Source organism: Taudactylus pleione, unplaced genomic scaffold, assembly GCF_031769625.1.
Source record: "Taudactylus pleione unplaced genomic scaffold, aTauple2 ptg000065l, whole genome shotgun sequence".
Lineage (NCBI taxonomy): Eukaryota > Metazoa > Chordata > Amphibia > Anura > Myobatrachidae > Taudactylus > Taudactylus pleione.
In genome coordinates, this window is record NW_028284467.1 from 10,130,866 (window position 1) to 10,154,460 (window position 23,595).

A 23,595-nucleotide genomic window follows, 5' to 3' on the forward strand; every position below is an offset into this window, starting at 1 on the left:
CTGTAATTTTAAGAGTAAAGAGACTTGGTGTGGCTGTCTTCTAGAAACATCAATCTGCGCCACAAAACTTGGGGCCCAAGTTCATTGGCCCATTTCCTATCATTGCCAAAAATCAATCATGTGACCTTTCGGCTGAAATTACCAAGGACTCTTAGCATCAACAGTACCTTCCATTGTTCTCTCCTAAAGTCGGTGTTCCTTTCCTCCAGGTTTACTCCTAGGCGTTCAATCAGGCCTCCGCCGGTACTCGTCCAGGGGCACCAGGAGTTTGTTGTGGAGATCCTGGACTCCAGAATTTCTTGAGGAGGTCTTCAATTTCTGGTCCACTGGAAATGGTATGGACCAGAGGAGCGTTCCAGAAAGATCGATGCAGGCTCCTACATTGAAGATTCTTTGAGAACTTTCCAGAGAAATCAGGGTCTAGGGGTACCTTAACCCCTCGTCAAGGGGGTACTGTTACAAGCCGCTGCACTGCGAATACTGTGCAAAGCGACGTTCGCTGAATCTCCGCCTACCTCCTGTCCATCATTCTGGGATTAGTCTGGGTTGGCTCCCGCATCTATATCCTGCTGGTGCGAAAGCTGCTCCGATGCCAGTGATAATTTTCGTGTTTCCGGTTCTGGCATTGTCTCCAGTCATCCAGTCGAGCTCCAGTTCTCCTGTCCACTGTGTTATTCTGCCGTTTGCGTCCTCCAGGCGACACAGTTCGCATATCATCTACCTACCATTTGTGTCATCTAGGCGGCACGGTTCGCATATCTGTCCTCTGACGTTCGTGTCATCCAGGTGGCACGTTCAGTAGTCCGTATCCAGAGTACGCAGCCCAGCGTGCGCTGCTTGTGTCAACCCGGCGGCACAGGCCGCATTACTGCATGAGTTGCTTGTGTTAACACGGCGGCACTGGCCGCACTACAGCGTCCTCAGTACGCAATCTTGCGTACCAATGCCAGTGTCTTCAGTACAGCACTTATCTTCATCTACCACATCGTGCCAAGTTATTCAAACCCTCAAGGCTGCTGCACGGGCCAAAGGCCACTTCATATCCTTCGGCCCACTGGCCACAGCTAGCCAAGGCATACCAGCCCTCAAGGCTGCTGCACGGCCCAAAGGCCGCTACATATCCTACAGCCCACCGGCCACAGCTAGCCAAGGCATACCAGCCTTCCAGGTCTCATCAGACCAGATAATTTTGTTTCTCATGGTCTGAGAGTCCTTCAGGTGCATTTTGGCAAACTCCAGGTGGGCTGTCATGTGTTTTTTTACTAAGGAGAGGCTTCCCCCTGGCCAATCTACCATACAGGCCTGATTGGTGGATTGCTGCAGAGATGGTTGTCTTTCTTGAAGCTTCTCCTCTCTCCACAGAGGAATGATGTAGCTCTGACAGAGTGACCATCGGGTTCTTGGTCACCTATAAGTACAAAATCAAGGGAAAATTTTTTTGGGGAGGGCAGGGAAAAATGGCCACAACACTAGTTAGTACCCCAATATCATATATTTTCACATTCACTATATATCAATAGGTGCGGGTGCTGCCCAGGACAATGAGCACAGACAAATACAAACTTCCAAGAGAGGAAAAAGAATGTCCTGCTTAGGCGCAAGTATGAAATGTATATAAAATATAACTTTTAATAGTGGAATTTATTAAAAAGCCTGTCAAGTGAAATATTAAAAATATTTATTTCAAAATAAAGAGTAAAATAAAAAATATTTAAAGTACACCAGCGATGTCAGTGGGAGAGCTTCCGGCTCTATTAGAGCCGAAAGCTCTCTGGGGCTTGCAGCAGACAAGACCCTACCACAAAGGTCTCGTCGCAAGCCCCGATGGTCTCAATGGTCTTGACCATCGCAACCATCATCCTGGCCGCTCATTAAAGCTGTGGGTGGTAACCCACAGCCTAGCGAGCGGGCAGGAGGCCGGATCATTTTTTAGATGTGGCCGCCCTCATTCAGAGCGAGTGCTCGCATTTTGCGAGCGGCTCTGAATGAGGTCCTGAGTCATTATTGGCAGCTGTTTAATGAACGTAAGTATATTGAATTAGGTATAAATAACCCTCATTTATTTTATGTGATTATTTCTAATTTTCCTGACAATATAATACACTGATTATAAAACTGGTGTTGTCTGTACTAACTAATTTATGTAGTGGAAAGTATAGAACTACAGTCAGGTGCATAAATATTGGGACATTGACAGAATTTTCATATTTTGGCCTCTATTCACCACCACAATGGCTTTGAAATAAAACAAACAAGATGTGCTTTAACTGCAGACTTTCAGATTTCATTTGAGGGTAATTACATCCAAATCAGGTGAACGGTGTAGGAATTACAATGGTTTCTATATGTGCCTCCCACTTTTTAAGGGGCCAAAAGTAATGGGACTATCAACGCAAAAGCTATTTCATGGACAGGTGTGGGCTATTCCCTCGTTATTTCATTATCAATTAAGCAGGTAAAAGGTCTGGAGTTGATTCTAGGTGTGACATTTGCATTTGGAATCAGTTGCTATCGACTCTCAATATGAGATCCAAAGAGCTGTCACTATCAGTGAAGCAAGCCATCATTAGGCTGAAAAATCAAAACAAACCCATCAGAGAGATAGAAAAAACATTAGCTGTGGCCAAATCAACTGTTTGGAACATTCTTAAAAAGAAAGAATGCACCGGAGAGCTCAGCAACACCAAAAGACCCGGAAGACAACTGTGGTGGATGACAGAAGAATTATTTCACTGGTGAAGAAAAACCCCTTCACAACAGTTGGCCAAATCAAGAACACTCTCCAGGAGGTAAGTGTATATGTGTCAAAGTCAACAATCAAGAGAAGACTTCACAAGAGTGAATATAGAGGGTTCACCACAATATGTAAACCATTGGTGAGCCACAAAAACAGGAAGACCAGATTAGAGTGTGCCAAACATCTAAAAAAGCCATTACAGTTCTGGAACAACATCCTATGGACAGATGAGACAAAGATCAACTTGTACCAGAGTGATGGGAAGAGAAGAGTATGGAGAAGGAAAGGAACTGCTCATGATCCAAAACATACCACCTCATCAGTGAAGCATGGTGGTGGTAGTGTCATGGCGTGGGCATGTATGGCTGCCAATGGAATTGGTTCCCTTATATTTATTGATGATGTGACTGCTGACAAAAGCAGCAGAATAAATTCTGAAGTGTTTTGGGCAATATTATATGCTCATATTCAGTCAAATGCTTCAGAACTCATTGGACGGCACTTCACAGTGCAGATGGACAGTGACCCGAAGCATACTGCAAAAGCAACCAAAGAGTTTTTTTAAGGCTAAAAAGTGGAATGTTATGCATTGGCCAAGTCAATCCCCTGACCTGAATCCGTTTGAGCATGCATTTCACTTGATGAAGACAAAACTGAAGGGAAAATGCCCCAAGAACAAGCAGGAACTGAAGACATTTGCAGTAGAGGTCTGGCAGAGCATCACCAGGGATGAAACCCAGCGTCTGGTGATGTCTATGCGTTCCAGACTTCAGGCTGTAATTGCCTGCAAAGGATTTGCAACAAAGTATTAAAAAGTGAAAGTTAGATTTAGGATTGTTTAGTTTGTCCCATTACTTTTGGCCCCTTAAAAAGTGGTTGGCACATATAGAAACCGTTGTAATTCCTACATCGTTCACCTGGTTTTTATGTAATTACCCTCAAATTAAATCTGAAAGTCTGCAGTTAAAGCACTTCTTGTTTGTTTAATTTCGAAGCCATTGTGGTGGTGAATAGAGGCCAAAACATGAAAATTCTGTCAATGTCCCAATATTTATGCACCTGACTGTACATGGAATACTCCTTGTTAAACTGCTTAGTTCTCTTTCCACTCCAAACGATCAATACTGTAACAAATGTTTCAATCTGTGATATAGAGCAGTAATATTGTATCTAAACCAGTAAGAGCGTTACAGTGTGTGCTGTCTGCTACTGGAACATTGCTATTGATAATAATCTGAATAATATCTATCATATATATATCCAACAGAGATCAGCATAAGGATGCCCTATTTATCTTACATTGCTAACACACTCACTATACATACATAATTTCTTCAGGTTAATTCTCAAAAAGAGACAAATTGATGTCTTGTTGATATTTATGAATACGAGACTCACCTACGTATCTACAATATTTGTTAGATTATGACTTTGTTCTATATGTATATGGTGTAGTGCCACTAAATTTTGAGAGGAAAATTAGAAATAATCACATAAAATTATTTATACCTAATTCAATATACTTACGTTCATTAAACTGCAGCCAATAATGACTCAGTGTGTATTTTAAATATTTTTTATTTTACTCTTTATTTTGAAATAAATATTTTTAATATTTCACTTGACAGACTTTTTAATAAATTACACTATTAAAAGTTATATTTTGTATACATTTCATACTTGTGCACCTAAGCAGGACATTCTTTCCTCTCTTGGATGTTCTTGGTCACCTCCCTGACTAGGGCCCTTCTCCCACAATCGCTCAGTTTAGAAGGCCGGCCAACTCTAGGAAGAGTCCTGGTGGCTCCGTACTTCTTCTATTTATGGATAATGGAGGCCACTGTGCTCATTGGGACCTTCAAAGCAGCAGATAATGTTCTGTACCCTTCCCCAGATTTGTGCCTCGAGACAATCCTGTCTCGGAGGTCTACAGACAATTCCTTGGACTTCATGCTTGGTTTGTGCTCTAACATGCACTGTCAAGTGTGGGACCTTATATAGACTGGTGTATGCCTTTCAAAATCATGTCCAAACAACTGAATTTACCACAGGTAGACTCCAATTAAGCTGTAGGAACATCTCAAGGATGATCAGAGGAAACAGGATGCACCCGAGCTCAATTTTGAGCTTCATGGCAAAGGCTGTGAATAGTTATGTACATGTGATTTCTTACTAGTTTTTTTTTTTATTAAATTTGCAAAAATAAAAAAAAAACTTTCTACACGTTGTCATTATGGGGTATTGTGTGTAGAATTTTGAGAACAAAAAATAATTTATTCCATTTTGGAATAAGGCTATAACATAACAAAATGTGGAAAAAGTGAAGCGCTGTGAATACTTTCCGGATGCACTCTATATTTTATAACTGTGTAGTATAAACTCTTCTTTAACAACTCCAGAAGATGAATATGGTGAAAAAAATGATAAGAAATTATTGCACTAATAATATATCAATTGATCTGAAAAGTGTTATGTGCAATAGAGTATAACACTCAAAACACAAAAGTGCATTAATGTTTAAATCACAGCAAGAAAGTGCACTGGGCTTGTCCAAAAACTGTGAAGGTGGTGTTTATATGCACATAACACTTTCCATATCAATTGATATATTATTAATGCAATTATTTTTTATTATTGTTTTCACCATTTTCATCTTTCGGAGTTGTGAAAGAAGAGTTTATACTTCTGGAATAACTACACAGTTATAACATTTACACACAAAATGGTGCTGCTGTTTCACTATTGTTGAATTATTATTTATTGGACTCTTTGAGCAACGGTCCTTTATTGAAAACTTTAAAGCTGCCACTCGATACGAACGAGGAGTGTACCCCTTTTTTTCCAGATTGTGGAACTAAAAGGACTTTATTTGATTACCCTAAACTTCCACCATTTGTTCTAGCGCAATTTACAATTATTATTTCACATTATATATATATATATATATGAGTTAACTATATAAATATATATATATATTTATATAGTTATGAGACTGGCGGCCGCGATGCCGCCGTTCTCAATACCGACAGGGAGATCCCAACAAGGGATTTAAGATAGGCATCTAAATACCGACGCCTATCTTAATCCCGACACCGGAATTCCGAAGGATGCCCGAACGAGGTATGTCTGGGGTGCCCTTAGCAGTAGCTGATGGAGGGGAGGTTTAGGGAGCTTAGCGGGAATAGGTTTTGGGGGGGGAGGTTAGGCACTCCTAGGGTGGAGGGTTAGGCACTAAGGGGGAGGGTTAGGTTTAGGCACAAAGGGGGATAAGATTTAGGCACTAACGGGGAGGGTTAGGCTACAAGAAGGGAGGGTTAGGGGGGGGAGGGGGATGGTAAGTATAGTTACCCGACCACTGTCGGGATCAGGATGCCACTGTTGGTATTCTGACAGGAGGCATCCAAACAGCCGGAATTATACTCATGTATGTATTTATATATATATATATATATATAGTGGCAGTATCACCAGAGGTGGTGCTGGTGAGCAGCAGATTCTGTGTGGGGCAGTACAGATCCGCCCACACAGAGTAGAAAAGCATTGTGGGAAGATGCCTAAGGGCTGCCTTGTGGAGAGAGCTCAGGTGTGGGCTGATGAGGAGGCAGACCAGTGGGCCTGCTATTAGAAAAAGTCTATGTGGGACTGTGGCAGCCAGAGAGCCCAGTGAAGCTAAGCAAGCCATTGGGGGCCAAGAGGCCTGGGTCTGTACCTGCAGGAGGCAGGGGGGACCACAAAACTCTCAGACTGTGACATTGAAGCAGCTGGGCTGCAGGCTGAGGAAGCCAGGGCCTACTGTATACCTGGAGGATACAGGGAAGGCATAGAGACTGACTGTGTTTGTATTTTTGTGACAGCCAAGCCAGGCTGGAGCCGGCGATAGACCTGCAGAGAAGTAGGCTGAGACTTTATTGGCAGATGAGCTGCACCCTTATACAGAGGGTTCAAGTAGTGAGTTAGACACCCTAAATAGGGGCTAGGTTGTTTATTATTTTGTTTTGTTTCCCGACTTTCCATGCTGGAACGTAAAGCATCATTTATTTACTTGAAAGCTGTGTGAGGACCCTCATTAAGCACCTAAACACTGCACCAATCCACCCTCTGTCGAGCTAATTACCCCCAAGATATCACTATATATATATATATATATATATATATATATATATAATCCGGCACTCGCGTATAAGTATACATTCATTTAGAATCCGGCACTCTCGTATAAGTATACGTTCATTACTGGGGTGCTTCTCCAGAAAGACTTCTTCAGTGTCCCATGTATAATTAATATATCATCAAAATATGAAAGGAAGGCACTCTCCAGATTTTGTTGTGATAGCAATATTAATCAGCTTTATTAAGTATTTGCATACCAAATTAATTTGCCAACATTTCGGTTCTACCAAACCTTTGTCAAGGCATCAATATTCATAACATCAGATTGTTTAACTGCGTCCTGCAGGAGGGTTGTATGGCATGCTGCTTTCTAGAACTTGGTAAAAATTAAATTTCCCCCATAGTATAAGAAGTTATAGCTATTTGACATTTCCATTTGGATTATTCTTAAATACAAGATGTGGAGGGGTTTGTAAGTGTAATCTTATTGATCTTTAATCTTCCTTGTCCAGTGCCCTCAATTTTACCAAAGACCATATGTCGCTGTGAACTACAGGTTTTTCTGCCTGATTCTGGACTGACTAGGCTGGTGGTGTAACACTGTCATTATATACAAAAATGCAGGGGGCACAACTTGCAGCCTCAATCTGTTGTGGAATGACACATCCCAGCATTCCCTGCCAATTTTAGCATTCACTGTGGCAGGGCATGCTGGGATGTGTAGTTCCGCAACAGCTGGAGGGCAACTAGTGGAGTACCCCTGCAATACGGAAGCTGTGATATTTCAACCAGGTAGTGTGTAAGGTATAAGAAAATGCCAAACACCTTTTAATTGGTCTCTTTGCATGACATAAAGCTCTGCTGTGTTACTTGTCTGGTCTCCAAGGAGTTTATCTTCAACCTACTGTACATTGAATTGCTGTTTTTGCATAATACATATATATGTATAGTCTGTTCAATTTCATTGTGGGACAGCATTACAAGTCTAATACCCTGCTGGTAGTAGACTGATTTGAGTAGCATCTTCCTGCCTCCGTAAATTACTGTTGCCCTACACTTTTTTAAATAAGATCTTAAAATGGACTTGTCAGCAGGGGAAATATATATATTTTTTTGGCATGCTCTACTGTTGTAGTCATCCTAGGCAAACACTGGAGGCGATGTTACATAAAAAAGAATTTTGGCAAAAGTGGTGTATTTTCTTTATTCTATCCCCTTGAAGACATACAATATCTACAGCCTTGCATAACGCAGGTCTGTCCATATCCTCTGGGGATAGTTTGTAATTGTCAGAACAGTGTTCAAATCTAGGAGCCTTTTGATTTGGTCCCCAGCAGTCACAATACAGTACACCGCTTTTGCAATATAGGGCTCAATCCAAATAGCCACAATGGTCTCGAGGGTGCGAGTCATCGTGGCAATGGGCGCACTTTACGGCAGCCCGAAGTCGCATAAAAGTGCTCGCAGCCCTCTGGGCTCAGAGTGAGAGGTGAGAGATGTGGTGCCGTTTCCGGCGTTTTAATGTCGTGGCAACGGCACATCGCACCCTTCACAAACAATTGGATTGAGCCCATAGAGCCTTAGGATTTACTCCATGCAGTAATTTCCATTCTGGGTGGGTGCCGTGGCGCCACAGAGCACTTGCAGGGGTGCCACAGGTTATGGCCCATTACCAAATTATACTTTTATTACTAAGTGTGCATAATTGTATGGAAGGTTAGAGCAAAGGCTTACCCTGTGTTTTAACACTACAGTTTCCCTTTGCTGATGGCAGTTACCGAGTTTAGTTAACCACACGTGCTGAGGTAACCAGTAAAAGTCACGGGCGGCGATTCTCAAATTGGCCTATCTGGAGGGTCTGTCCGCAGGACCATATTACAGTTAATAGCTAAATAGACGTTGACTAATAACATAATTGGTATATTCTGACAGTTAAACTAAATTTGTGAATTGTGGAAATGTTGTTTGTCTTGTAGTTCAAGTTTATCAACTATTTATCTCAAAGTAACCATAACAAAATTGCTAGAACTGTGAGCATACAGATATAACAGATATCTAAACATTACAATTAACAATTACCTGAAATGTACAGACAAAAAAAAAACAGAGGGAAAGGATTTCTAGAGGAAAACAAAAAGGGGTTTTTTTGCAGAGAGGATACTGTCAAATGTGCTTAAACTTAAGACAAGGAGACTTTTCCTTAACCCTTTCATTATAACCATTTCTTGCAGTTTAACACATGAGGTTCAAATGCTAATAGCTAAACAGTGTGCCTTTCTAATGCTCTGACCTATCAGAGCGAAGCAGCTGTTTAGTTATTACTGACAAAATCAAAAGACTTGTGATTCATTTTGCAGCTCCTTGATGTTTGGTTTAATTTATATTTTTTTATAGTAAATTCCATTGGTTTAAAAGCCGCTAGACTAAAGAGTATCCCACTGGATTCAACTGACTAATAAATGGATAAAATCAGATAAGTTTTCTTTTCCTGGTGCACTACAGGTCCCAGAGGACCATGGTAGTTCTACAAGCACAGCATACCAAAGCAGTTTTCTGGCTGCCAATGATTTTTGGAATCAGCAATGCCACCAGGAAAAATTCTTAACTAATTTAATTCATTATTACCCAAACACCCACCAGCAGAAATTTTAAGAGAAGTCCCAGCACTTTCAGCAGTAGTCCATTTATGTTTGGGGGGCAAGAGGCTCCTACATTTTTTTGCAGCCTTGGTTCATCTAGGCCGGGAAATCAGCTCAGTGCTGCACAGGCTCGGGATGGTTGCCATTATGACAGGGGGAAGTCATGCATGTTTTCTCAGCCATCCCGCCATAGCCTTGAGCTGGTAGCAGATTTACTGAGGAACCAGATGCTGCCCGTACCGACACAATTGCCACTGTACAAGCATAGAGCATGAATGGTAGAACTGGTACAATTTTATTTTTACTTTTTTTGGGGGGGGTGGGGGGTCAGGGCTTTGTTCATTTCATTTTTTTAACCCTAACAAGAACAGCGCAGGTCAAACACCTACAAGCGAGCGATACGATGAATATCTGTCATGACCTCCAAGAATGGCATTGCACGTTTACTGTACTTGCTGTATGATGAAACGCAACTTCTCTGCCCAATTCAACCTATTCATACATAAAGTGGGCGCAATCAGAGATAAGTAAATAGGCGTTGACATTTCTCATGAATAATAAAAGCAGGCTTATTTTACTTTAATGACACCCCTAACACCTGACCCAGCACTAGATGCCCCCAAGACATCTGAACTTTATCTGAAACTGGGTCATTAAACCTATCAGGCAATTCTTGGAGCTGGGCATACATGGCCATAAAGTGAACTTATTTGGTGGTTTTAGGAAACATAATGCAATCATCAAGAGCCATCACACAAGAAAGAATGCAGAGCACCATTTCATGATCTGTCAGACTCCGAGCTGTCTGTCAGACGTGGCTGAGCCCTGTAAGCAGCATGCTAATGATGGCTCAGCCCTTCAGGAATACATAATCATCATCAGACCTCGCTCAGTCGCCACCCTCCCGCCCAGGAACACATAATTTATAGAGCACTCTGCAGACCTCTCCCGCTCCCTCCACTCCTCCTCCTCCTCCTCCTCCTCCTCCTCCTCCTCTAACTCCGGCTTGAGCACTTATGACCCCACCGCCTGAGACAACGGCGCCAACCGTGAACCTGCAGGCACCAACACGGACTATGTGGAGGGGGAGACGACAAAAAATGGAGCGGGCGGCGAACGCCCAATCTCAGAATCCTTCCGCGCTCCGGCTGCCGGGTGTTATTTTTTTTTTTTTTGTCATATCTCCATTCTATATTATAACACCCCCCATCCTCTACATAAATCCGCCCCCTCGACTCATCACACATCCCCCCGTGTCCTGCGGCTGCAGTCATAACACAAGTAACCCATGCAAAACGGAGGCCTGCGCTGCCCGCCCGCCCCCTCCATCATAAATATATAAATTATGCTAATTAAGGACATTGCATATTAACAAAACAGAAAAAGCTGCTGTGTATGTTGTTTTCTCCTGCGGTGCATTTATGTCATCTCCCCCCCGCCAACCCATACACCCGCCGCTGTCACTCACCTGTAACCGGGTGCTGACGTCACAGCTCCGGTGCCGATGACCCGGGGCGGCTCATTATACATTCACAGCTCACGTGCCACTGTCGCCGCCGCCGCCGGGGCCCCGCACACTGGGGGTAACTGCATGAGCAGAGTGGGCTCCTGGAGGAGCAGGGGCACCGCTTATTAATATTTAATCATCCTCCATCTCCCTCTTCTGCGGTGCAATGTTACCGGAGGAAACGCACAAACCCGCCGTCTCCTCTTATTATAAAGTTGAATGCAGTTTTTACATGAACATTTTTTTGCAGCTGCGTCATGAACATAATATATGCAGGACGAGCGCTGCATACTGAGGCTGAATATGGAGTGAGGGAGCTAGAGGGAGTGCTTCTTCCCTTAAAGAGCCATCACACTCTTTTCATATGAGAGAACTGCTGCTGGAAGCTAACTGGGGCACATACTAGAAAGTAATGAACAATATGCAATACATATTAATATACAGTGTATATAGGTGGGGTAATGGTAAGAATATCCTCATTAAAAAAAACATGCTGTACAATATCTTTAGGGTAACATTTACACAAAGAAAAGGGGATGCAATAATGTAGTAGTCAAAAGGTCATTGGGTCTCGTCATTCTGAACATGACATTTTACAAGTCGACATTCTGAACGTGGACATTTTGCAAGGCGAGAATGTATGTCGACATTCTGAACATGTGGACATTGGCCGTGATTCAGAGCCGCTCGCAAGCACTGTGCGTTGCGCTCGCAAGCGGCCTGATGTTTAGGCACTGCGCATGCGCTGCGTCCAGCGTGCGTGAGCCCCGCCGAGCGACTGAAGTTCAGTTGCTACGGGGCTCACAACAAGACGGGGCGGCTGTCGATGGTGAGTGACAGCTCGTCCCGTTTTGTGGGCGGGTAGGGGGGGTGGCTGGACAACTGCAGACGTTCCCTTAGGAACACCTGGCGTTTGTAGGGAGCAGGAAGTCCACTCGGCCTTGCGGCAGCCTAGACCCTACCGTAGGGTCTCGTCACGAGGTCGTTGGTCGCGATTATCGCAATGGTCTCCTGGCCGCTCACACAGGCTGTGGGTGGTCTCCCACAGCTTTGTGAGCGGCCGGAGATCCAAAAGACAAAAACGCCCACAATCCCAGCGTGCGGGCTGCGGCAGCGAATCAGGGCCATTGTGCGAGTCGACATTGTGTATGTTGACATTCTGCACATGTAGACATTTTGTCTGACGACATTGTGCATTACCATAATGTTACAGTGTCTATGGTCCTGAACTGGAGATGGTCGCAGATCAGACAGCCGCTACGCCTTTGTATACAGTGTCTGTGTGATAATATGCTATTACCGCAGGAGTTGCCTTGTGTAAATAGACTCCTCCTGCCGGCTTCTCTGATCCACTGCAATGGATCATCTGTGTGAACATCGATCATCTGAGTAACCATCAGGTTAGAGTACATGTAAGAAAAAGAGAAGGGCATGGATATCACTGCACAGGTCGAAATACACTTACATTTGTATTAGTTTGAGGTAATAATGCCATCGCCACTAATTTCCCATCATAACTATAATATGAATTTGTAAGGGATTGTGGTGGTGCTACTCAGAGTAAATTACAGTGACAAGAAGAGGGGTTTCAAAAGACCAGGGAAGCACTGTAATAGCATAAATGGATAAGTATCATAAAACATAACTTTTATTATCAACTACAAAAATACTGAAATACATTAACATGTATAACAATATAAGGGGATGCAGGTACATGTGTACACAGGTAGGAGTGAAAATGATCAGGACGGTCGGATATGATCCTTGGGGCCTATTCATCACTTAATTTTTACAAAAGCAGGTGAAAATGCACATTTTCACCTGCAATTGTAAAAATGAAGTGTTCGGACCATTCATTAAGAAGGTAATGCAGGAGATATTACAGATATCTCCTGCTTACCTTCCTCTTGGGGAATGGTCTGCTGTCCCCATACACTAGTATGGAAACAGAATTCATCAAGCTCCGAAAGTATACATTTTTCGAAGCTTGATTGCGGTAGCATTCGCCATCTTCAGATGGCATTAGCTACCGCTACCCGCTCCTTCCCTATGGGAGTCCCGGGTCGCGAATAGGGATCCTTTTGGATCCCTCCTCCCCTGTCTGGCTCCTTCCGCCGGACGTCAGAACTCTTGTGCGCATGCTGGACCTATAGGAAGGACCACCGAAAGGAGCAGTGAAGCCGCTCGCTGGGACAGCTGATTTTCGAATCAGCTGTCTCTGCGCCGGAGCAATGATGAATTGCTCTGGCATCCGCGGTGAGTAAGTGTGTTAATTATCGGGGTCCGTTCGGACCTTGATAATTAACATCTTGAATAGGTCCCTCTAGGGCCAGTGAAATATTACAAAACAATAGTATAATTACATAAAATATACATATAAAACTACATTAAAATACACTTTAATCTTCGTATCTGGACCTTAGGTGTTTGTAAAAAATGCTGAATAATGTTCAACAATATGGAGCACTGAAGGTAAATATTACTGTAGGTCCCCGAAGACCAAGTAATTAGATAAGATCAGGAAAAAGTAAATGTTGTGGAGACATGTTATACTTCAGGTTCTGCTGCCTCCTAATCTGGCCAAGGGTATTGGATGTGAAGTGAGAGACCTGTGTTATACAGCACCCCCTAAAAACAACAGCTAATTTCAGTTCTTGTGTGCAGCTGTTCGCTTCTACTTTCAACTGTCATGCCCTAGGGCTGTGGACAGTTGATGAGAGCGCTAATAGGCTATCTTGGGGGCTGATAGGAAATATGAGAACATAGTAAAAACCAACCGAGATGTCTCAGGATGGACAGAGATTAATGTTGTGTCACGTTAATTTTATCTAGTAATTTATTGCTTCATATATTTATCCTATATTCTCAATGGAATTATTGCTATTGATAATATGGCATGGATAAAGTGTAATAGTTATAAATATTGTAGCAGCAACAAATGAAGATGTAAATAGTCATCAGAGAAATGCTTCAAAATAAATAACAGGATGCGTACGAGATGCTGGCGCTCAGGATCCCGGCGGTCAGAATCCCTACGCCGGCATCCCAACCAGGTTAGAATGCCGACGCCCCCAGGTAAGTAATTGTAACCTAACCCTCCCTTCCCGAAGCCTAAACCTAACTTCCCTCCTAGTGCCTAAACCTAACCCTCCCTTCTCGGACCATAAAAGTAACCTCCCCCCCGCAGCCTAACCAGTACTTACCTTCGAGATTCCGGTGGTCGGGATGATGGCGCTGTATTCTGACAAGTGTCAGGATTCTGGTGTCGGCATTCTGACTGCCGGAATCCCAGCAGTTGGCATTCTGGCCGCATACTCTAAATAACATAACAGCATTGTGAACATCATACAACACTATAAAGTGTTACATGCTGTATCTGGAAACAAATAATTTTAAGGTTTAGTCAAAAAGTGCAAGTGCAGCACAATGGTCGGGTGTGGTAGGTTATGTTGACATGGTTGAATTTTTGACGTGCAGCATGTTGAGATGGAATCAGTGTGTAAAACTGGCAGTTCAAATCCTAACATGAGAAGCCCGGCAGCAGGAGATCCCGACGCCGGCTGGTAAGTACCCTAACTCCCCCCCCCCATAACCCTCCCTCAGGGGTTCCTAACCATAAAACTCCCAGGGTGGTGCCTAACCCAAAGTTTCCCCCCGGGGTGCCTAAACCTAACCCCCCCTTCCCGCATCCTAAACCTAACCTCTCCTGGGGGGGTACCTAACCATAACCTTCCCCCCCAATATTTAACCCCGCTACACTCACTAAACCTAACACTCCCCCCCGCAGCTAACACTAAGAATGTCCCGGACTTACCTCGTTCGGACTGTCGTCCTTCGGCGCTCCAGTGTCAGGATTCAGATAAGCGTCAGTATTTTGATGTCTATCTGAAGTCCCCCGTCGGGCTTCTTGTGTCGGGATATAGACATGCATCATTTAGTCCGCCGGTCCATAAACTGCATCCCGTTGAGATTCATGTCCCTATGGATGACATGTCGACATGATATATAACGATCCTGATAGCCCAGCGGACACTTACCTGGTCCCGGCCACATTTCCATGTCGTCTTCCGGGTCCCAGTGGTCATGTGACAAGTAGTTCTGGTGTAAATGAGTGGCATTCCAGTGAGTACTCTCCCCCTATCCCAAATCCTAGTCCCTAACCTTCCCCTGGTGCTTAACCCTACTCCTCCCACATCCTATCCCTCCCAGCACCTAAGCCTGTTGGTATTCTGAGACATTTCACATGGCGTAATTTCAGATGTTGACATTGTAAGACATGGGCCCTCATTCAGAGTCGCTCGCAAAATGCGAGCGGTCGCTCTGAATGAGGGCGGCCGCTTGGTTTTTGAAGTGCGGCCTCCTGGTCGCTAGCTAAGCTGTGGGTTACCACCCACAGCTTTAGCTACCGACCAGGGTGATGGTCATCGCGACCATCGGGGCTTGCGACGAGACCCTAAGGTTGGGACTTGGCAACCGCAAGCCCCAGGGAGCTTCGTGCTCTGATCGAGCAGGAAGCTCCCCACTGACATCACTGCTGATGTCAGTGCGGCCGCCCACAAAACGGCAGGTGTTCCTTAAGGAACGCCTCCGTTTGTGAAACCACCCCCCCGCCATGCCTACAAAACGGGTCGAGCTGTTGATCACCATCGACAGCCGTCCCTTTTGTAGTGAGCTCCGGAGCGAGAGAATTTCTCTCTTGCTCTGGGGCTTGCGCACGCGCAGTGCGGCTGCTGCTCGTGTGCAGGGCCTAAACATCGATCCGCTTGCAAGCGCTCAGTGCTTGCGAGCAGATCTGAATGAGGTCCATGGTGCCTGTCAACATGTTGAACCATATTCACATTCTACTGTCGATATTGTGTCAACATTATGAATGTGAACATGGTAACTGTCGACAATGTGACCATATACCCAATAGACAGGTTGTGGTGCAAAATCCTCTTTGGTGGCACCTCAGTTAATGCACTGGTGCTGCTTGGTTTCCACTAAAGTGCTTTGGTGTGCAGTACAAAGTAGTGATGTTTCCAGGGGAGTAAAAGTTTACTCAGTAGTTTTCAAGCTTTCTTGGCTCATGGCGCCCCTAGGGTTCAATTTAATTATTAGCGAGTTTGCAAAAGCTAGTTGTATCATGAAACTTGTATATCACGTGAATGTGTGCACTTGATGAAATGCGAGATTCAGTTACAAATGGCAATTCATGGGACTCGAGGGGAGGTTGCACATACTTTTCTACAAAAAGTGAACTGGGAGAAGTGCATGAAAAAGTGGGGAATCCACCCTGGACCTCAGAAAAGTGACAACTGAGATAGCAGGACAATATAAAAGGCTAAGGGGCCTATTTATCATAAAATATTTGCAGCATATTCCCCAAAAACAGCAGTTTTTGGGGGATAGCCACAAACATTAAACATCCCCCTGATATATTAGGGAAGTCCCTTCATTTCTGACAGCACCCGCAACCCCCATAGGTTTCCATGGGGGATGCAATATTGTCAGATTTACCAGGAGCTTGTTCCCCCGCAGCTTATGACACCTGAAGATGGCGTTGTGTTACTGTACCCTATGGGCTACACTTCACAAAAAATACAGAGAGAGGGTTCCAGAGCAACCCTTTCCGGCAATGGCTGCCGCACATGCGTGATCTGTAGACCGCACGTGTGTAGGAGTGCCAAGAGGGGAGTGAAGAGATCACCCATGCGGTCACTTCACTCAGAGCACATGGCAGGGACGGGCTCCTTTTGGTACCCCTCTCCCTGCGGGTGTTATTTAATACATCCCAGTTCTATCGCATACTGCAATGCAATCATGGGCAATAATATCGCACCCAGATCGCATTGAGTATGCAATTTTTTATAAATGGGCCCCTAATAGTGACCATAAAGAAAGTACTGGAGGTTCTTAAAAGGTTTAAAATAGATGATTTGTGCACTTTTTATTAATGGTAGTAAAATAAAGTGATTATTTTTTAATACATGTTTGTAATAAGTTGGAAAAATGCGTTTTAACTCCCATCTGTTAAAAAAAAACCCTCACAATAATACAACAACTCCACATGTGTATCCCACATACATACTGCGCTGTGCTCATGCCTCACCCTCTAACACCACCTCTGCCTCTCTGTAGCCGGGTGATCTATTACTGAAAACCTCGGCTCCTCTCCCTGCTGTCCTCATTGTGCAGGTAAAAGCATTACTCCAAACACCCCCCCCCCCCCCAAACATTCACAGTATGTGAATCTCCAACACCCCTTCCTCTGCACCACCACCCCTTCATTTGCCTAAGGTCTTTTTTTAAGAATGAGTCATAACACCTTTGCTCTGGCCTCTATTGCTAAAAGTGGTTATGGCCGCAATATTGCATTTAGCAAACAATGATAAGCTTACAACTTACAACTGTTTCTGAAAAAACCCTTACACCTTCTATAATGTCGTGAGCGGTACAGTTCCCTATGCCTCTGGGTTGAAGCACTATGCGCTAGTGGAGACGGTCGTCGTGCTTCCGCATCAGAAAATAACCCGACACCAGCAGCACTAGGCTACCAGCAACACAGGAAAGGCTGTTTAGGAAGAGAGGAACACTGTTGGATCTAGCTGGACCAGTGGCGTAAGTTCATCCTGGAGGCAAGTTATAATTTGGTGCCCCCCGTCACAGCCGCTGACACTGTAATGTATCAATTCGCATGCAGACAGGCTATAAATAGAAAAAGAGGACAGCTGATGGTCTGACATGGAGCTCTCCACTAGTGTATGGTGGCTACTCTGGTGCCGGGAAGGGGTGCTATGTATTGGGCGGCCATAACGGTACACTCCGGGTACATAGTTACAGCCCTAAGTGGGGTGAATATGTTGTGGACAATGGAGGAGGTGTCCCTTCAGTGCTGCTCCCATAGTTCTACCCCTGCGCTGGACAGGTAAGGGATGGTAAATATTCATAAGTATCACAGTGATACTAAGCAAATTATGATGCCAACAATTTGTATTGTTCTTAAATGGAGCCCTAAGTATGCTACATTTTGCTAGGATCCTGTGCCTCTCCAGAACAGCTGGACAGCTACAACTTGCCTTAGCAACCTCTTGCCATAGTCACTTACTGTATCCGGCAAACATGACGTCACATTTGGCTCCAAATTTGAAATACTCTCCCTATAAAGGGAGTCTCTGGGCACTGCTCTGTGCCAAAGTATTAGGCTCCAAACCTTCCTACCTGAACTTCTGGGATGATTCTTAGTGATTGACCCAGTTATTCTCCATGCCTACTCCACTGGTACTGCTCCTAGTGACTTCTTGTTTCTGACCTTGGCTACACCTCTGACCCGATTCTGCTTAATCCCTGGTACTGCTCCCAGTGATTCCTGCTATTGATTTTGGCTATTGCTTGTCCTGATTCTGGGTCTGATTCAGATATGTAAGCTAGTGCAATCGCAGCTGCGATCCCACACACAACTGCTGTGTGAAAATATGCTCATGCATGCAGCCACCTGGATGTATTGAGATGCCCACTGGTAGATCTAAGCAAGTGCATACAAACACGGTCACACAGAATGGCTGCGTAACTGAGATGCTGGAACCATGTTTTCTGCATACGGGATTGCAGCTGTAGGCAGCTACAAGCCCTGTTACCTCCCACAAGCCTCTGCCTGTCAATCACTTGCAAATAAATCCTCACTACAACCATAGCCACATTTGATCGCAATTCAATCGCTGGGTGTGCGCATTGCGGCTAAGACAAATGTGTAGTTGGCCGATAATCGCTCAACTGCGCAAATATCGGCATTGTGTACATATCTGAATCAGGCCCTCTGTTCACTCCCTGGTACTGCATTGCCCACCTGGTTCTGACTCATGCCTGATGACTACGATCCAATATACCACCAGCCATACATTAGAACCCAGAGAGAGGGCCACAACCTGCGGAGCCCAAAGTGTTTGGGGAGTTACTAGTGAACGCCAACAATACTGTAAACTCCACACCTCCATCCGAGAGTCGCAACAGTATACTCTGGCCACATGGATGCCACTACGAAGGAAATCTTCAAACTTGCTTAATAGAGTAGAGAGACAAGAGCACGACCAGGCCCATATCTTGCAGTACTTGCAGACCTTTGTGAAGCACGTTGACACTCTACTGCCTCTTCAGGCGCAGCCAGCGCCACCACCTGTAACGCCTGTCCAAGCTAGCGGAGATACCTAACCCCTCAAAGTTCGAGAGACTCCAAAAGTGGTCTGGGTTTTTTGAACAAGTGTTCTATACAATTTGAAATTCAGACGGCTAACTTTCCAACAGAAAGAATGAAGATGGCTTATATCATCTCCTTATTGCCAGGGCAGGCCTTGGCATGGGCTTCCCTCTATGGGAAAGGAATGATCCTTTGGTACACCATAGTGTGAAATTCTTGAATGTTTTTGACAAGCTCTGACAAGTGATGTCTGCAGCTTCTGCCATTTTGTGCTTAAAACAGGAAACCAAAACCGTGGGCCAATATGCTGTGCACTTTAGGACTCTAACGTCCGAGCTCAATTGGAAAAATGAGACTCTTGTTGCAACTTTCTGGCAGGGTTATGTCAGAATGAGTTAAGGACGAATTCGCATCTAGGGAGCTGCCGTCATCCTTTGATGATTTAATATACCTCTGCATTAAAGTGGATCTTCACCATAGGGAGAGAGCTCAAGAAAGGGATCAGTCTTATTGCGCCAACTTCAAATTGGATCCTCGTTCTACAGTTCCTCTTGTGTCCCCTGAAGAGCCCATGCAAGTTGAGAAATAATGCCTTCCTCCTGAGGAGTGAGAAAGGAAGTACAGAAACAGGCTCTGCTTGTTCTGCGGGGATCTAGGACTACTTCTCTCCAATTGTCCCAAGCCCTCGGGAAACAAAAAAGCCTAACTGATCAAGGGGTGGTCAGATTAGACTCAGTGCAATACACCTCAAAAGAAAATTCCATGTCACAATTTTCAATTGAAATGTTCATATTGCTGAATAAATCTTCAGTCACTTATGGCTTCCTGGACACTCTTAAATTACTCATGTTCTGGGGCTGAGGGGCTGGCTTCATACACACACTGTCACACTCTGGCAGGCTCATGAGCAGCTCAGCACTTGATACGTTCCACTTGATACATTCAGACTGTAGCAGACAGTATAATCACTCCTCAGTCTTTAATCCTGGCAAATCTTAGCATTGGGAGATTACAAACAGCAGGGGAGAATGATCACAGCTACACAGTGCCACTGCGGGTGGGCCCTCTTCTGTCCAGGATCGGGACTTCAGTCCTGGCATTCCCCCCTGATGGCAGCCCTGATAGACATGGTCTTCAATGTTGGTCTGCAGAGTGATTTCAGGGGGTGATTCAGCTGCGGACGCAATGACAAGGATCACACAGATTCCCGATTATCGAGAATCTGTGCATGCACCTGACCTATATTGTGCATGTGCAGTACGCTGTCCGGCAGCAGACTATCAGTGATTGACAGTCTGCTGCCATTTCTGGGTGGGGAGCGGGCTGCGACGGCCTTCGTTTCCCTAAAACTGAGGCGTGTCGCCATTGGGGCGGAGTGTAGAGGCCAGGATCTCTGTCGGCTGACATAGATTTCCTGGCCTCTTTTACTCATCTGTGGCGGCCAGCTTGCGTGTCCCTTTGGTCACTCAGCCGGCCTAAGAGATCGCAGATGATCCGATGCTACGACCTTGGACGCAGCTCTGATCAGTAATGCATGCAGGAGGCATAACGCCTCTTGCTCCATTACCATATTACAGCTATCACAGCTTCTAACATATTAGCAGCTGCAACAGCATATCCATCTGCAGCTGAATCACCCCCTCTGTTCTGCAGAGATTTCTGAAACCTGATTTTGGAAGCTATACTGATTTCTGTTCTGTAAGTCAGTCTGCTCCTGATATGCCCCATTCCAAACGGTATGAGAATACGCCTGACTGCGCTGTCATTTACTCCTAATTTGCTTAGTTATCCAGGTTATAGGCGAGGACAATGTAAAGAAAATTAAGGCTGCAGGTGTAATTCAAGGTCCAGTCTTCAACCCGGGCAACGCTGGGTATCCCAGCTAGATAATCAATAAATTAAGTAATTTCGGATCTGGACGTAAAGTATTTTTATAGAAACTGATCATTTTTTTAAATTTTTGTTAATGTTGGTTCACTCTTGGTTATTTTTTTTAAACTACAGATATCTGGGCACAAACAGAAAACTACTTTGAATTATATAGGTAGCAGTAAAATCCCAATTTATCCTTTTCACTAGTATGAATGTGGATTTTCTTGAACTTTAGTTCCAGTTTAACATATTTTATATTTAATGGTAATAACATAATATAAGGTCACTATTGTATTTCTGTGTGAATAATGGGAAAATGATATGCACATTTTTGTTGACTCCTGGGGGTAAATTACTATAGAGAGTTTTTAGAAGTGGAGATGTTGCCCATAGCAGCCAATCAGATTCTACTTAACATTTAACTAGCACTTTCTAGAAGATAATAGCTAAAATCTGATTGGTTGCTATGGACAACATCTCCACTTCTAAAAACTTTCACTTTAGTATATTTACCCCCATGGTATCTGGGAGACAGAGAATTAGTACAAACAAAGATAGATGAGAAACTGAGAAAGCTGAAATAGATGTGTTATACAGGAAAAATATATGGTAAAGCATTCAGGGCCTGATTCTGACCCGGTCGCAAGCGATGTGTGCTCGCAACCGGGTCGATGGTGGGCCAGTGCGCATGCGCGAGACCCGGATAGCGACGGGCACTCCGTCGCTCCGGGTCTCGTACCAAAGGGGGCGTGCTGTCGATGTTGAGTGACAGCACGCCCCCTTTGGTGGGCAGGCCGGGGGGGTGGCTGCCCAAACGGAGGCGTTCCCATGTGAACTCCTCCATTTGGGGGCGGCACCACTGACATCACAAGTGATGTCAGTGGGAGAGATTTCTCTGGGGCTTGCGGCAACGAGACCCTACCACAAGGGTCTCGTCGCAAGCCCGATGGTCGCGATGGTCTTGACCATCGCAACCATCTTCCTGGCCGCTCGCTATAGCTGTTAAAAAAAAATGGCCCGGTCCTGATTCAGAGCGAGCGCTCTGTCAGAGTGTCCGGCTCTGAGAACGCAGTTACTAATATGCACACAATCGGACGATTGATGCGTACTGCGCATTTATATGCATCGCAGTGCGCAAACTAGCCACTGCGATCAGGTCTGCTATCGAAGTGACTACGCAGACCAATCGCAGAGTAATTGACAGAAAGCACTGTTTGTGGTTGGGCGAATGCAGGCATGCCAGTGCGTTTCAACGCCATTGCAGGGGCGTGCATAAATTATCCACTGCGATGCCCTACGCAGCCTAAGGCCTCATAGCGTGCGTGCAAGTTAGCAATTTCTGAGTAAGTTCAGGGCTTGCGCAAGTGTGCGTGAGGCTGCGATGGTACTCAATTATACCGATGGTTTCGCCGACCTGCTAAACATTACGGATGTGTGCTAAGTAAAGTGGGCGTCCTTGTGTAGTGCAGTGGGGGCATTGCAATCGCAATTAATTAGCATACTGTCACAGTTGAACTGCGTGCGTAATCACTATTGCATTCGCAGTTGCGTTCCTTGCAGAATCAGGCCCTCAATCTATCACCTATTATCCTCATTTAATGTTTATCAAATTCTGTGCATTTTACAAATATGGATGGAGTCCATTTTACGTAGAATACATAAACTGCAGCAATATGAGCAATATGATACAGTAGGAGTAAAGAGTGTAGCATGTAACAAGAAGAGACAAAAAGGTAACATATACTTACTATATATGGAACAGAATAGACATGATAAAGTTGATGCTTTGACTAGGTTATACACAGTGGGACTCCTACGTTTAGACTTGAAGGGGCTGCAATATCAATTGTAGTGTTATAAATACATTAATTTTAATAAACTTATATTATCATAGTGTGTTCTAAAATTATTTTCCTAACTAATCTTATAAGATTAATTTTCTACCTGTCGGCAACTTAACTTGAACACTATAAAAGTCTAAGGTGATAAAACACGTTGCGTATGATAATGGTGCTCCAGCCAATCAGCTCTTAACTGTCATGTGGTTGGCTGGAGCACCATTTATCACATGCAATTAGTTTTAACACTCGTTGCGTATGATAAACCTCATTGATAAATGAAGCCCTTAGGGGCATACGTATTAAAAATTGCTGAAGAGCCGCAATTTTTATCAGTGTACATCACAGCAAAGATGATAATTTTTTTTACCTGATTTGATACATAGGGGTCAGGGCGTAGTCCCCAATGAAAATAATGTGGACTGCGGTCTGCAGCGCTAGTTAGCCTTTTGCAGTAGATTTCTGTGAAATCTCCTGCATTAGGCTATTGTTACATAGAGGTGATACATAAAATGATGCAAAAACAGTTTCTGCATAATTTTATTAAAAAAAAACTCACTTGATATAATTAAGCCTCAGCTTAGTCAAAGTTGTTGAATGACTGAAAATGAATACTGTAACATCAGTAAATCATATTATTTTATAACGGGGAGATGTACTAAGCCTTGTTATAACGTATTTAAACCTTGGTACAATCCTTCCTATACCTTCTAAACCTT

At 44.3% G+C, this 23,595-nt stretch overlaps 1 protein-coding gene across 3 annotated transcripts in view; it reads right to left on the reverse strand.

Moving 5' to 3' along the window:
• POU6F1 (POU class 6 homeobox 1) overlaps nt 1-11,275 on the reverse strand; it is a 115,688-nt gene extending 104,413 nt beyond the window's left edge. For all 3 annotated transcript variants that reach the window (XM_088466265.1, XM_088466274.1, XM_088466257.1), the window contains exon 1: nt 10,955-11,275. The gene's annotated coding sequence lies outside the window, so the exon portion shown is untranslated. The remainder of the gene's footprint in view (nt 1-10,954) is intronic.
• Nucleotides 11,276-23,595: the final 12,320 nt, after the last annotated feature.